Here is a 16,573-nt window from a genome sequence, read left to right as displayed (position 1 = left end):
TGCTGTACACAACGGCTTTCTCCATCTTTCTGCACTACCTAACAAGTGTAAACAGTCATTGAGCAAAAACAATTCCACGGATGCGTTTGTCTTTGCCTGAGGTGGGATCAATCCAAACAGTCCTTCCTAAAATACCTTTCACATTTACAACAGGGACTTTATATCCACCCACTGTGTGCAGGGGTTCAGACTGGGCAGGACCAGCTCGATTTATGGACCCTCTGCTCTTGACCATCTAGGTGGCTTTTGCTAGGTTTGTTAGCGTTCAGAAACACATAATCACGGAACGATTATATGCGGTGCTTTTTATTAAGAGCTCTGGGTGCCAGGGGTATATTCAACCAAATCTGACTCCGACCATACATCTGAAATGATCATGTTTTATACTCTATCGTTACATAACTTTCATGTTAATTATTAAACTTATATTGTTCTATTGTATACATAAATTTAGCCCCTCTCTGAATTTCCAACATAGTTTCTCACTATTCCTCTATGGTTATATAATAATTATATTTAATTACTAAACAATCATCACATCTAACAATTATATAATTTATCATACTGCTTACGCAGGTGCAGTTGATCTGGGAAAGCACAAAGCCTAACATTTTAGATTCTATCTTTAACTTTTTCCAGGGTTCCACTATCAGGTTCATTTCCCAGTTTCTAAAAGTCCCACCCCCCCCGCCGAGTGCCTTCAGGGTTGTTTTAAGTAGTCCATTGCACCATTCAACTTTCCCGGCAGCTGGTGCATGGTAGGGGATATGATATATCCATTCAATACCATGTTCCCTGGCCCAGGCGTTGATAAGGCCATTCTTGAAATGGGTCTCATTTTCTGACTCAGTTCTCTCAGGGGTGACATGTCTCCACAGGATTTGCTATTCCAGGCCCAGGATGGTGTACCGGGCAGTGGCGTGAGGCCCAGGGTAGGTCTCCAACCATACTGTGGTGGCTTCCACCATGGTCAGCACGTAGCGCTTGTCCTGGCGTGTCTGGGGCAGTGTGATGGAGTCATCCTGCCAGGCCTCCCCATACTTGTACTTGGACCACCGCCCACCTTACCAGAGCAGCTTCACTCACTTGGCCTGCTTGATAGCAGCACATGTCTCAGTCATGGATAACCTGTGATATACTGTCCATGGTTAGATCCACCCCCCGTGCCCACTTATAGGTGGCATCTCTACCCTGATGACCTGAGGCATCATGGGCCCATTGAGCTAGGAACAACTGCCCCTTATGTTTCCAATATAAGTCTGTCTTTGACACCTCTATCTTTGTTGCCTGATCTACCTGCTCGTTGTTTCGGTGTTCCTCATTAGCCCGACTCTTGGGGACATGAGCATCCACATGGTGGACTTTCACAGGTAGCATCTCTAACCGAGCGGCAATGTCTTTCCACTCATCAGCAGCCCAGATCGGTTTCCCCCTACGCTGTCAGTTGGCCTTTTTCCACCTTTCCAGACAGCCCCAAAGAGCATTGGCTACTATCCATGAATCAGTATAAAGATAGAGCTTTGGCCATTTCTCTCTCTCAGCAATGTCCAGGGCCAGCTGAAAAGCTTTGAGTTCTGCAGGTTGACTTGATCCACCTTCTCCTTCGGTAGCTTGTGCAACCTGTCGGGTGGGGCTCCATACGGCTACTTTCCACTTCTGGTTCATCCCTATGATGAGACAGGAATCATCAGTGAAAAGAGCATAGTGTGTTTCCTCTGGGGGCAGTTGGTTATATGGAGGAGCTTCTTCAGCACGTGTCACTGATTCTTGATCCTCTTCATCAGTCAGACCAAAGTTCTCACCTTCGGGCCAGTTTGTAATTATCTCCAGAATCCCAGGGCGATTCAGGTTTCCAGCACGGGTGTGCCGTGTGATAAGAGCAATCCATTTACTCCAGGTAGCGTCAGTGGTGTGGTGGGTGGAAGGAACCTTGCCTTTGAACATCCACCCCAGCACCGGTAGTCGAGGTGCCAGGAGTTGTTGTGCTTCCATGCCGATCACCTTTGAGGCAGCCTGGACTCCTTCACAGGCAGCCAACATTTCCTTCTCTGTGGGAGTGTAGCTGGCTTCGCACCCTCTGTAGCTTCGACTCCAGAATCCCAGTGGTCGGCCTTGAGTCTCCTTGGGCACCTTCTGCCAAAGACTCCAGGACAAGGCATGGTTCCTGGCTGCAGAGTAGAGCACATTCTTCCCCTCTGGTCCTGTCCTGACTGGGCCAAGGGCAACCACATGAGCGATCTCCTGCTTCATCTGGGCAAAGGCTTGTTGCTGTTCAGGACCCCAGTGCAACTCCTTCTTCTTGCAGGTAAAGAGGGCTCACAACCTGGACTGTATTCGGGAATGTGCATTCTCCAAAACCTATGGCACCCAGGAAAGCTTGTGTTTCCTTCTTGCTAGTTGGCGGAGACATTGTGGTGATTTTGTTGATGACCTCAGTGGGAATCTGATGCCGTCTGTCTTGCCACTTCACTCCCAGGAGCTGGATCTCTCAGGCAGGTCCCTTGACTTTGCTCTTCTTGATAGCAAAGCTGGCTTCTAGCAGAATCCTGATGATCCTTTCTCAAATACTTCCATTGCCGTGTTCCCCCACACAATGATGTCATCCATGTACTGCAGGTGTTCTGGAACCTCACCCTTTTCCAGTGCAGCCTGGATCAGTCCATGGCAGATGGTGGGGCTGTGCTTCCACCCCTGGGGCAGTCAGTTCCAGGTATACTGCACTCCCCTCCAGGTGAAAGCAAACTGAGGCCTGCATTCTGCTGCCAGAGGAATGGAGAAAAATGTGTTAACAATGTCAATGGTGGCATACCACTTTGCTGCCTTGGACTCCAGCTCGTACTGGAGTGCCAGCATGTCCGGCACAGCAGCGCTCAGTGGTGGAGTCACTTCATTCAAGCCACAATAGTCCACAGTCAATCTCCATTCTCTGCCAGACTTGCGCACAGGCCAAGTGGGGCTGTTGAAGGGTGAGTGGGTCTTGCTGACCACCCCTTAGCTCTCCAGCTCACGGATCATCTTGTGGATGGGGATCATGGCATCTTGATTCATCCGATACTGCCGGTGGTGCACTGTCAAGGTGGCAATTGGTGCTCTTTGCTCTTCCACCTTCAGGAGTCCTACTGCAGATGGGCTTTCTGATAGTCCAGGCAAAGTGTTCAACTACTTGATGTTTTCTGCCTCCACAGCAGCTATGCCAAAAGCCCATCTGAGTCCCTTTGAGTCTTTGTAATAAGCATTCAGGAGGAAATCTATGCCCAGAATACACGGGGCCTCTGGGCCAGTCACCATAGGATGTTTTTTCCACTCTTTCCCAGTCAGGCTCATCTCGGCTTCTAACAGGGTCAATTGCTGTGATCCTCCCGTCAGCCCGGCAATGGAAATAGGTTCTGCCCGCACATGTCCTGATGGTATTAGGGTACACTGCACAGCAGTATCAACTAAAGCATCGTTCTTTTGTGGTTCTGATGTGCCAGGCCATCAGATCCCCACCGTCCAGAAAATCCGGTTTTCCTGTGTCTCTCCATGGCTGGAGGCAGGGCCCCTCTAACCCTGGGTATACATGGTAGAGGTACCTTCCAGGGCATCTGACAGATCATACTCAGCAGCTCGGTCATGGGAGGTTGAGGCTACCTTCACTTCACTGGAGTTCCCTTGATTTGTGTTTCCCTCCTTGAGCTGACACACCCGTGCTGCCAGGACAGAAGTGGGTTTTCCATCCCACCTTCCCATGTCTTCCCCATGGTCACGCAGAAAAACCCTCAGGTCAGCCCGTGGGGTGTACCCCCCATCTCTCTAGCTGGGGAACATTGGGCTCTGACTCTGGCGCCTGTGAATTGTACTGGTGCCATGTGGGAACTGTTCCTCCTCACCTCTTCCCTCACCACCTCCCTCATCTCCTCTTTGAGGTCCTTAATCACAGCAGAGACATGAGCCTGCATCAGTCCATTGATCATACTTCCATAATGCCTAAGATTGTTGGCCACAGAACCCACTGTGTCTCAGTTGGCGTCGGCATTAATTGTTGCAATAAAGGTGGTGTATTGAGATGGCCCCAGATTTGCCAGGCTCCACAACATTCTCCCTGTGCACCTGATTTTGTCAGGGTCATTATCATGCTGTCTATCCCTCCCAAGGAGCACCTCCAATACTGCCACTTCTCTCAGCTGTTGGATCCCTTCCTCAAGAGTCTTCCAGCACATTCTATGGTGCTGCTCCTGCATTCTTTCTCTGTGAACAAACCTCTCTCTGACACTTCGTAAAAGCCACACCCAGAGGGAAAGGGACCCTGGCTCCCTTACAAAAATCTGATTGATACCTGAGTCCTGGCAAGGGTCCGAAATTCCTTGCCTCACCACTATCCAGCTGCAGGCCTGTACCCATAAGGTTCCAGACCCGAAGTAGCCAGGTTGTAGAAGTCTCACCTCTCTGTCGTACAATGTCTTTGTGCAGATGACGGAGACTTTCGTACGTCAGGGACTCGGGGATGATTGCAACCTCTGGCTCCCCTGTGGGTTGTGAGGGCCCTCCCCTATCTGGGTGCTCTGCTTTCATCTTAGATCTCCTTGTTTCTACAGGGGCAACTGCTGCTGGCTGTGTCTGCCTTTGCAATTCAGCTGGAAACCTGGACAGTTGTAACATCTGTGGGTTCCGCTGCTGCACTATTAGACTTTCCCTCTTCAAGGCAGAGAGAGGTTTCCTCACCAGCTGGGGAAGTGTATTCCTTCAGCATCTGGCCCATCTCATGTTTCTCCTTCACCAGACCCCCCCCACCCAATCTGGGTAGTTCACATCTGGGGTGGGCTGTGGGGCAGGGTCAGGCTCTGGGGCAGCAGCATCCCTAGACTCTGGTGGCATGTTAGATTCTGGGGGAGGTGTCAGGGTGGTTATCCAAGTAAGTCACCCCTTCTCTCTAAATGCTAAATAGAGCAGGCTTATCAGCAACACTAGCCACTGTATGATATAATTAATATTCAGAGTGGAACTGAACCCTTCAAAAACTGGTGGGGAGGACCCAAAGAAATGGCTAAAGGGTTGGGAGAAGATTTTGCCCAGTATCATTTCCTTACAGCAGGTGCCATTAATAAAGTAACCCCAAAACCATACAGTTAGTGTGTGATAGCTGTGAATCCATGTGCCTGTTGTCCAGAAGAAGTTAAAAATCCATTAATTCCTCACCTTATTCACCCATAAAACAATCCAGATAACAGACACAGAAGCCTTGGTTATAGGACCCATGTTTAGATGAGGGCCTACAAATGGGAGAAATACAGCCATGATCACATGCCACCCAAACCAGGGCAAGCTGGACCACATGGTGTCACTTAATGAGGTTTCTATAGCCACACACAAAAATTAGATTACTCAAGAGCTGTTATTCCCTTTTTCGTTTCTGTGCCCTCGAACCTCACGTTGGGCGCCAAAATGTGTCTGGGTTTGGAAAGACAGGAGTCTGCTCAGGAAGGCAGGAGCCTCCCCTGAAATGGAGAATGTAAACCCTCCCCACCCCTCTGAATTACTATAAATTTTATATTAAGGGGGCTCTCAGGCAAAAATATGGGAGCAGGCACATGGATTTGCTCACACAAATTAATGCTCACACATCAATTTGCTCACCAAATTGATGATGTGGGGATCTGCTTCCCTTTCCTGTAGGGCATGTAGATAGTGCTGCTGGCTTATGGTGTCAAAAGCCTTGGTGATGTCCACAAATACAATACCCAAGGGTTTGTGTTATCCTTCTGTCAACTGAATTATGATTTGCAGGAGTTTCAGGTTTTCAGAGCATCCCACTGTTCTTATGAAGCCTCTTGGCCTTGGGTTGAGGGGGCAAGCCTTGGTCAGTGTGGCTGTTAAAATGCTGGAGAACAGTCTTAGCAAGATTGGATCTGGATGGGTCTCCAGTTGTTAATGTCCTTTAGGCGCTCTGGTTTGGTAACTTAGGAATCAAAACAGTCCTGCAACCCCTCACCATGTCTGGGATTTTTCCTGATGTTAACCATAAGCGGAAGATCTCCGTGGTCCAGGAGTTCTCTGGGTCCATCTTCTTGATGTCCCTTAGAGTTATCCCAAACTGGGAGCTGAGTTTTTGCTCATCTCCTGCCCATTTTTCTCAAATTCTTTTGCTGTAATTAATTCTCTGAAAGCACCATTGTCAGCTTTCCCATTAGTTTGGAAGTTCCCAAGGCTATCAAGTGTTCTCATATGGCTTTTAAAACTGAAAATTTTCGATGGATATGATTTCACAGGACAAACACTGTGTCATTCAGGATAATTTTAGCAAGTTTTCCCCTATCTAGATGGAACAGGTCCTGGACGAAAAGAAAATTACCTTTCTTAACTGCTCTTCTTTTCTTCCATTTTTGAAAAGGTCCTGTTGTTCCTTTTTCCTGGGTCCCCATTTTTTCCTTCTCTCTGGTTGCTATCCTTATCTGGCTGATTGATTCAAAGCATCAGAAGCATTCCTGTGCTGATTGACTGACTGTTGATTGCATCTCCTGGCCATCTAGGAAGTGCTTGAATGCCTGTGGGAAGGTGTTAATTGTCCCAGCTGATACCATTCACTGGGGGTTCTGAGATAATGGGTCTGCAGCTGCCTCTCCCTCTGTCACTTGCTGTTTCCCAGCTGTGTTATCCTTATCAGGGTGGTGACTCATCTTGGGATGTGTTTTCCTTCCAGCAGCTGCTCTCCCAAGCATCTGACTCCTCCCAAGATCTTTGTCCAAGTCCGTTCTCAGGCCCTCATGTGGTCTCCTGGTTTGATGACTCATCCCTGTTTCTTTATCTACATCCTCAGCTGGTTTCTTGGGCAGCAATCTCCTTTTGTCCTTGCTTTGTTTAGCTGTTTTGCTTGTGATGTGTGTCCTGCAATGAGTTTATTGATGTTCTTGTTCCCCTCAAACTGAGCCTCCAATCTTATCAGTAGTTCTTCCTCCTCTTTAGTCAAGCATCTTTTGTGGGCTCCTTGGTTGGAAGTCTCTTTTGGGTGGGAAAGCAACCCTTTCCTGATTTCTAATCAATAAATGTGCCAATCTTTTGTGTTGTCCCAGAACAATTTTCATCTTGAAGTCCATGCTGCATTCCTCACATATCCACTCCCTGCCTGGAGCCATTTCTGCTGTTCCCCTGCATTTAGGAAAATGACAAACAATACTATGATAATTACTCTACTCTTTTTCACATTGAGCACACTGAAAGCAAACCCTCCTTTTCCCATGGGTTACCCTCAGATGTTCAATCAAGCCCAACACACAGTTCACCTGCTGGGTAGCACAGCAAGGACAAGGTGGATTTTTTATCAGGAATCGTCACAGTAAGGATGTCTTCCAGTGTCTGTTCCCTGCAGTTCTCTGTCTGAGCTGGGGATGTCGCCGGCTTGGTGTTGTTCTCTTGCTCAGCAGATGATGTTTCTGGTGTGCCCTCCATCTCACAATTGCTGTTTCTCTTCCTGTTGTCAAGCACAAACGATTCACAGTTCCTCAGAAGGCAGGTCTTCAGTCCCACACTTGGCCGTGGTGCAAGCTGTTCATAGACCTCAGGCAGCCTGCTCAAACCCTCCCAGCTTGTGGGAAAATGAACACATTCAAAGTTATTCACTAAAAACTCTGATCTATAAAACCTCAAACTCACCAGCGTAGCCAATCCGTGGTCTGCCAAAATGGAGGGTTCTGATGGTAAACTTTTCGGCATTAGGTGTACCCAGTTTTTAGACAAGAGGTCTACCTGCTTTTTAGAAAATAAAGACTTCAAATTTCCCTTACAAAATTGAGACAAATTGTCCACTTTAAAACCCTGGGACACCAAGGCTACCTAGTCACATTTAGAGGTTTGGTTTTAAAGTGGCTCCCCATTTTATGGATCTGGATAGTAAATTTGCCACAATTTTAGGAGAGGTAGAATAAGAATGATAGTGAATCCCCAAGGACGTAGCAATCTTTTCCCCACTTTCAAACTCTGATGTTGCAGTGTGATGTTGGAATTAAATCCCAATACTCTGGAGCCAGGTTTTGGGCAAAAAGCCACACAGCTCTTACTGTAAATTTGTTTCAGGAGGATGAAATTTCAACAGGAAGATGTTGAACTGGCCATCCCCACTGCCTCTGTGCTGGGACAGAGATCGACTGGGTTACATTACACAGGGTATCCAGCAACACCACGAGGAAGTGCAATCTCTGCAGCAATGCCCGGTTTTTAACTATACTCTCAAAAACTGCCTTAGGAGAGTCATAGTCGCTCCTGCCATTTGCCTGCATTTCATTGAATTTCTTCACTTTGACATTCAGAGCACTGGGCAGAAATCACATTGCATCAACACCCACTTCAGGCCTTTGTGATGCTTTGTTTCAATTAAACAGTCGGATTCCCCTGGTTTGCACCAGTTCTAAGCTGGCTGCTGGGTGCTGGCCCAGGTGGGGCACCAGCCCAGGGAATCCCCCTGGTGACCCTCCCCCGTGTGAAATGCTCAGCTGATGCCTTTTCACAGCAGTTAACCGCAGGACATGGAGTGACAGATACGGCTTGATGGTAGCCAGGTGTTCCACAGCAGCTGGGAGTCTCACAGCAGCCAGGTACAGCTTGGCAACAGGCATGGGCAGCTCCATAGCAGCCAGGAATGGCTCCTCAGCCAGGCACCCCCTTACAGTGGCAGGGTGCTCTCCCGACGGGGCCTGGCACTGTCTCGCCGTGGCTGGGCACAGCTGTAGGTGCGCTTCCAGTCGCAGCAAAGCACAGAGAGGTGGTTCCACCGCAGGCAGAGATGGCTACAGGGGCAGCCGCATGGCACAGAGGAGCTGGAATCTCACAGGGGCCAGGCACTGCTTCTGAGATCTCAGCTGGTATGGCAGGCCTGGTGGAGGGGCAGCAAACCCCGCTCCATGGCCAGGCACTGTCCTGCAGGAGCAAGGCATCTCACAGTGGTGGCAGCTGGGTGCCTTGCAGCGGCTGCAGGGGCAAAGAGCCTCGCTGCTGCTACCAAGTGCTGCTTCTGGGGTTCCAGCTGTGGCAGCAGGGCACAGCAGAGTGGCAGAGTGCCTGTTCAATGTGACTCTGCAGCATGACATCTCTCCACCCTCTGGATCGGCAGCAGCGCGCTCCATTGACCACCCGCGCTGCTCTTGGGCGGTTGCGGCAGTTTCTGCCAGCAGGGCAGAACAAGGGGCAGCAGAGGGCACAGCTGCACAGCAGCCAGTGCTTTCAGGAGTCTTTGCAGCCGCGGCAGGGCACAGAGGGGCTGCAGGGTGCTCATTTAACACAGCCAGGCTGCTCGGGGCACCTCCAGCACTGAGTCCAGAGACGGCACACTCAGCTGACAGCGCCCTCCTGCCTGGGGCAGGGGCATGGCCCCAGGTGACCAGGGGACATCCTGCTGGGCAAACACCTCTGCCAAGGGTGGCAGCACAGTCCTCGGGGGCAGCAGGGCACACCCCGGGTGGGTCACCCTCACCTGGGGAGGCTCCACGGCTCTGCCTGGTGGCCTCCTGGTGGGCTGTGCCTTCTGCACTCATCCTCTTCCCTCGCTCACCCAGCACAGCATCTGCTCTCCCTGCTGCCTCCCCCAGAACCCTGCTTTCACTATTAGCCTTGGTGGAGACCCAGTGAATGCCCCAGCTTTCCCCTCTTTGTGACACTGCAGCTGTGGAAGCCCCACATCCCTCTCTCTCTGACACCACACCAGTGGCTGCCCCAACCTTCCCCTGTCTGATACCACAGTGTTGGCAGCCCCAAAGTTCTCCTCTCTATGACATTGCAGAGGTGGCCAGCCAAAGTTCTGCTCTCTATGGCAGCAACACAGTGGCAGTTCCAACATTCCCCTCTCTGTGACTCCTCAACATTTGCAGACCCAGTGTTTCCCTGTCAGTGACACCCCAATGGTGGAAACCGCAGTGTTCCCCTCTCGGTGACATGACAGCAGTGGCAATACCAATGTCCCCCTGTCTATGACACCAAAGCAATTGCAACCCCAGTGTTTTCCTCTCAGTGACACGACAGAGGTGGCAGCGCCAAATACTCTCCTGTCTGTGACACCACAGCAGTGACTCCCCCAACATTCCCCTCTCTGTGATACCACTGCATTGGCATTCCCAACATTGACTTCTCTGTGGCACCACAGCGGTGGCAGCCCCAAGATTACCCTGTCTTTGAGCCCACAAGGATGGCAGCAACAACATTCCCCTCTCTGTGACACTACAGCAGTGGAAGCCCCAGTGTTCTCCTCTCTATGACAACACTGCACTGGCAGACCCAGTGTTCCTTTTTATGACACCACAGCAGCAGCTACCCCAACATTCCCCTCTCTGTGACACCACAGCTGTGGCAGTCCCGTTGTCCCAGTCTCTGTGACACCACAGCAGTTGCTGCCCGAACGTTCCCCTCTCTATGACACTGCACCTGTGGCAGCAGCGCTAGAACAGAAGCAGCAGCTGTGGAACAGCAGGAGTGCAGGGGTGGAGCAGAGAAGGAGCAGTGGAACAGTGGTAGATGAGCAGTGTTGGAGCAGCAGAGGAGCAGTGGTGCAGGAGCTGAGGAACCGTGCTGAAACAGCACGGCACAGCTTTTGAGCAGCAGTTGAGTGAGCATGGAAAAGGCGGAACAGTGGTGGCACAGGAGCTACAGCCATGGAACAGTGGTGGCACAGGTGCTACAGCCATGGAATGGTGGTGGCACAGGAACTACAGCCATGGAACAGTGGTGGCACAGGAACTACAGCCATGGAGAAGTGGTGGCACAGGAAGTACAGCCATGGAGCAGTGGTGGTACAGCCCCGCAGCTGTGGAGCGGCGCCTGAGATGCCGAAGCTGTGGGACACAGAGCGGCTCCCAGCGCTGTGTCCTGCAGGAGCCGCCCCACACACACCAGAGCGATGCCCCTCAGGCTGAGCCAGAGCTGGGGGCAGAGGCAGGAATTGATGCTGGGCTGTGGAAGGCGTGGATCGAGTGCATTTAATGGTGACCTGGGGGTTGGATCCTGCTCATTGTGGCTGCTTTTGTGCTGTTGCAACCATTCCAGTTCATGTGAAGTCATGAACTCAGGAGAAACTTGGGACAAAAGGAATCAAAGTGCCTTCTGTCCTGCTGTCTTTGTTTGGAAAGACAGGAGTCTACTAAGGAAGGCAGAAGCCTCCCATGAAATGGAGAATGCAAACCTCCCTGCCTCCAAATTGGTACAAATTTTAAATTAAGGGGCTCTCAGGCAAAAAAATATGGGAGCAGGAAATAACAGTTATTTCATAGGGAAGAAAATAAAAGGATAAAATAAACAATGCAGTAAACTAAAACAACTATGGCAGAGTCACAACAGAACCTGACACCCTGTTGGTAGCCATCCAACTGGAAATGTGGCTGCAGTCCTCCTGGAGTGTCAGGTGTGGTTCTGTTAGAGCAGGGGGTCCTGTAGAAAAGGGTGTAGTCTTTCTCTGAGGATCCAGTGGAAGAAGAGGCAGCTGCTGTTCCTCTGGGAAATCCAGGGGAGAAGCTGTGCTGCTATTCCAGAATCTCCAGGTTCTATCTGGCTAGAATGCTTAGCTGTTCCCTCTGGGTGGAGCATCTCCCAATGGGATGCTGTAGTTCTTACCAGCCATGCAGTGACTTTCAATAGCCTGTTATCAGCAGATGTCCCCCCAGGAGGGAGGAGTGGTTGTGGAAGAGATAAGGAAAACTGCCATACAGATGGCAAACAGAATCCATCTTGCCTTGCACTCTGGGACATCTGCAGAGAAAGACATCTTGGTAGCAGTTGAATGATTTCTGATTTGGGAACTGAAGTGGGTCAATTATTGGCCTGTGGTTTGTTCTCATCCAGAAAGAATTGCCAAAGTACTGCAATTTGGTATTAAAAACCAGGAATGTGCCTCCTCATCTGGATATTGCATATGGACTGCAGAGCTATTTGTGGTCAATATGGTAAGAAACCAACTGGAAATCTTTTCCTGATTTCAGTCTTTCTTCTAGTCTCTTGGATTAGGCCTCCAACATTCCTTGCAGGTCTTCTTTCCATAATCTGCTCCTCTGGAGTTGGGATGTGACAAATCAGCAGTGGGAAAAGGGAGGACAATGGACCATTACAACTGCAAACTCTGTTTTTATAGTCTCTGGATTTCCAGTGCTTAGAAACTGTCATGTTTTCAACTGTCTAAACAAATCCCACATTTGTCATTTTTCCCTGGCAGAAAACCTTCCTTTGGCCCTATTTGGGAACTGACCCTGGGAAAAACCTCATTCCAGATGCTTTTTTGTTGGTTTTGCTAAAGATGACAAGAAAATCAGCACAAGGGGCAGGGATGAGAGAAAGGGAAGAAACAATTCCTTTCTTTTCTCTTCTTTGCGGAAACTCTTCTCTAGAGGTTGTGCTCCAGACAGAGACTTCCCGGGCCAAGGCCTGAGGGAAGCAATTCAGCTGAGGCAGCTGAGTCATCTCCTCCCTGGTCTGTAACCCTGGGGCTGGGAGGGGACACGGGTGCCCCCCTTGCACCGCCTCGAATGGGGGATTCCTCCTGCCTCTGCCAGGTTCTCCTGATCCTGGCATTAGCCCTGGCCTGGCTGCTCCTGCTCTGAGCTCCCTGCCACGGTCATTGCTGGTGCTGGAGGGCAGGAGGGAGGGATTCAGTGCAAACCTGGGAGGTGCCAGTGGGCTCAGAGATGTGTGGAGGTGACAGTGACAGAGTGACACAGGGAGGTGCAGAGGGACACAGGGACAAGACAGCACCCCAGGGAAAACCTATTGGAAATTTGGGGGACTTTGAGTGTAAAATACACATGAACACAGACATACAGACACAGAATGCTGCTAAGCATTTCCCAGCTGTCTTAGGTTGGATATGGGGCGTGTATTCTATTCCTATCTGATGGGGCAGTTACCTTCTGTTAATTGGGCAGTTTTCTTTATCTCTTCCACAACCCATCCTCCCTCCCAGGAGATATCTTCTGTTAAGGGGCCATTGAGTGCCACTGCAGGACTGATAAAATTCCATCATCCCATTGTGAGAAGCTCCGCCCAGAGGGAGGAGCCAAGCATTCCTACCTGGATATAATCAGATAGCGGGAAGACCAGAGTCAGCCTTTTCCACTGGATTCCCGGAGGAAGACCAGGCCCAACACCACCACCACTGGATCTTCAGAGGAAAACCCCACTGTTCTACAGGATCCCTGCATCAACAGAGCCACACCTGTCACTGCAGGAGGACTGCAGCCACTGTTTATTGGGACTGCCACCACCACCGTAACCCATACGGTGTCAGGTCGTATTCTGAATCTGTCAGTATTTTTTCTTCGTACTATTGCATTTATATTTTAATTTTCCTGCTATAGAACTGTTATTCCCTTTCCCATATCTGTTGCCTTAGAGCCCCATAATTTCAAAATTATAACTGTTCAGAAGGAGGTTGTTTACATTTTCCATTTCAAGGGAGGCTCCTGCCTTCCTTAGCAGATACCTGTCTATTCAAACTGAGACAATTCCCCAGGATACCCAGGCGAGTGAGGAGGAAGTCAGTGCCCTGTTCCCCCTCTCTCCCGCTCCATCACCCAGCCCAGCATGGCCCCTGGCTGCAGGACGACCCCACTGCCAATGCCGTCCTGCCGGGGAAGCACTAGGGAGATCTCCTTCCCCTTCCCTCTGGCACAGAGGCAAATCTCATCCTCTCTTTGTCCTTCCTCCCCAGACAAGGAGGTGTGGATGGAGACCAGGGCGGACAAATCCCCACAGCAGAACCTCACGGAAGAGGCTGTTTTGAGCAGCTCCATGGCACAAGAATCCAATGGGGAGGAAAAGTCCCAGAGGTCCCTCAGAAGGAGGGGCTCCAAACCCAGCCCAGGGTGCTCTGAGGAGGGAGGCCCACCCTGGGCCAGGAAGGTGGACAGAGCTTCAGCCAGGGCCCGGTGCTGGTGGTGCATGAGCAGCTTCACGATGGGGAGAAGCCCTACAAGTGCTTGGAGTGTGGGAAGAGCTTCAGCCAGAGCAGCACCCTGATCCGCCACCAGATGATCCACACCGGGCAATGGCCCTACGAGTGTGAGGAATGTGGGAAGGGCTTCAGCTGCAGCTCAGAACTCATCAGGCACCAACGCATCCACACTGGGGAGACGCCCTACAATTGTCCCCAGTGTGGGAAGAGATTTTGGATCAGCTCCCATCTCATCCTGCATGAGCAGATTCACACTGAGGAGAGGCCCTTCCGCTGCCCTGACTGTGGGAAGGGATTCCAACGCAACTCCCACCTCATCATCCACCAGCGCATCCACACTGGGGAGAGGCCCTACGAGTGTCCCCAGTGTGGGAAGAGCTTCTCACACAGCTCTACCTTGACCCGACACCAACGCAGGCACCGGTAAGGGAAGCCCTGCGTGTGCTCCAACTGCAGGAGGAGCTTTGTGCACTGGTGCAGCTTCATCCCCATGGGAGGACCCACATTGGTCAGAACACTGGTGACCCACATTCCCAGTGATCCATGTTGGGAGGACACCTGGCTGGTTATCCTTTTGGCCCTAATTTTCTTCTGATTTGTCTTTATCACTTAAAAACACCTGAAATGGGACTAAAATGAAAGTAATTGATCAAGGATGTCTAAAGTCCCGCCATTTAACAGGTATTTGAGGTGGAATTTATGGTTTGTGAACATTTGTTGTGTAGGATTTGTGGGTTCTTGGGGGATTTCAGCAAGTGTTCTCCATATCTTTGCACTCCAGAATTCCAGATAGATTGGTCTGTCACCTCAAAATGATTCAATCCCATTGAAAACACCTCCATTTTACCCCAAAATTGACCAATCCATGTCAAAATGCCTTATTCCCACCTAAGAAAAACTCAGTCCCATGACAAATCTACTTGATTCCACAATGTCCAGGGTGAGATGGGGTTGGAAGGAGATTGGGAGAAGTGGCATCCAAATTTGAGGGTGTGGGATTGGGATTGTGTGGGGCTGGGTGTGTGGCCTGTATTTTGATAGTAAATAAAACTTTCAGAATTACTGACTTCTGTCCCATGCATTTTTTGTCAGTTCCAGTTTGTTTTTCAGAGTGCCACCTTCGCAGCTGATTGCGTTTGTGCCCTTCTTTCTCTCCTGCCTTTCTTTGCCTGCTCTGTTTCTCTCTCAGTGTCTCTCTTGACCATGGGCAGCTCCCACCAAAGACCCTGCCTGATTTATTTCCCAATCGAGGAGCTACAACAACCACGGGTGAAGCTATGAAGGCTGGCAGTGAAATGTCACTCTAAGATCTTGCTCCACTTGGCCTTTTTCTCCTTCTTAAGAGCTTTGCCTTCCAGGGCAGGAACACCTTTTGCTGTCTTTGGGAACTGGAATTCCCGCCCCTGGGAGTGTGTGCCATGGATCCCAGAGAGGCTCCCAGGGTGCTGCTCCTGCCGTGCCTCCCAAGGATCTGTGCAGGGCCAGGGGACAAGGTCCAGCAGCTCTGTTGGTTCTGCAGTGCCACAACGGCTCCTGGTTCCATGAGTTTCCATACCGCCAACAGCCGTTCCTTGGTTCCCATGATGCCCTGCTGTGTCACCATGGATATTTGGTGTCATGAAGTTCTTCAGTGTCACAATGGCCTTCTTGGATGGGCAGTGCCACCATGGACCATTGGCTCCATGCAGCCCTGCAGGGTCACCATGGACTCTTTGGTTCCATGAGGTTCTGGGGGTGTCTCCATTGTCTCCTTGGATCCACAGTGTATCAATGGACCACTGGATCCATGTGGCCCAGCTGTGTCACCATGGCCCCTTAGTTCCATGGGTCACAACTGACTCCTTGCTTCCACGTCACCTCCTCAGTGTCAAAATGGCCCCTTCGTTCCATGAGGAACACAAAAGTTTTGTAGCAACTTTGAAAAATCGTGCTTAATACACCTGGGAACATCTGTTTGCATTCAAGAGAGAGGTAAAAGGTGAGGATGGCACCAGTAGCTTCATCTGCAACACAGATCCAGGGAAAGGACAGGGACAGAGAATTCAGCTGCAAGACTCAGAAAATACTGCTCCCAGAGATCATTCATGCTCACACTGTCCCTTGTAGAAGGGTGACATCATTCCAGGCAGCCTGGACTGAGCAGGTGGTTTCTGAGGTGGGTTTGTTTATCAGGAAACCCACTCAGGCTTTTCCATTTGCTCTGGTTTGAAAACAAAACCAGAGAGAGACTCAAAGTCAGAAATACAATTTATTAGGAAAAAAAAATCATGCAATAATACAAAATAAAAAACACTGATAAAGTCAGAACATAACCTGTCACTCTGCTGGTCAGGGTGTTGGTAGTAGTCCAGTTGGAATGGTGGCTGCAGTCCTCCTGGAGTGGCAGATGTGGTTATGTTGGAGCAGCGATCCTGTAGTAGGGTGTCATGGTTTGGGCCTGGCCCAGAGCCAGTGCCCCCATGAGTATACCCTCTCCCTAGTGTCTGCTGTGAGATGTGACCAGGAATAAGCAAAGCAGGCTCCAGCTTAGAAATAAATAAAACTTTATTACCTAAACTACAAGAAAAGAAGGAAAAAAACTATAAGGGAAAAAACTGAAAACCTTACAAAAAACACTTTCCTCCTCCCCACCACCAAAATTTCCCAATCCGATACATTCCCCCAAATCACCAATTGCCC

The sequence above is a fragment of the Melospiza melodia genome, chromosome 17 (assembly GCF_035770615.1).
Source record: "Melospiza melodia melodia isolate bMelMel2 chromosome 17, bMelMel2.pri, whole genome shotgun sequence".
In the NCBI taxonomy this organism is placed as follows: Eukaryota; Metazoa; Chordata; class Aves; order Passeriformes; family Passerellidae; genus Melospiza; species Melospiza melodia.
Note: the sequence above shows the minus strand (reverse complement) of the source record.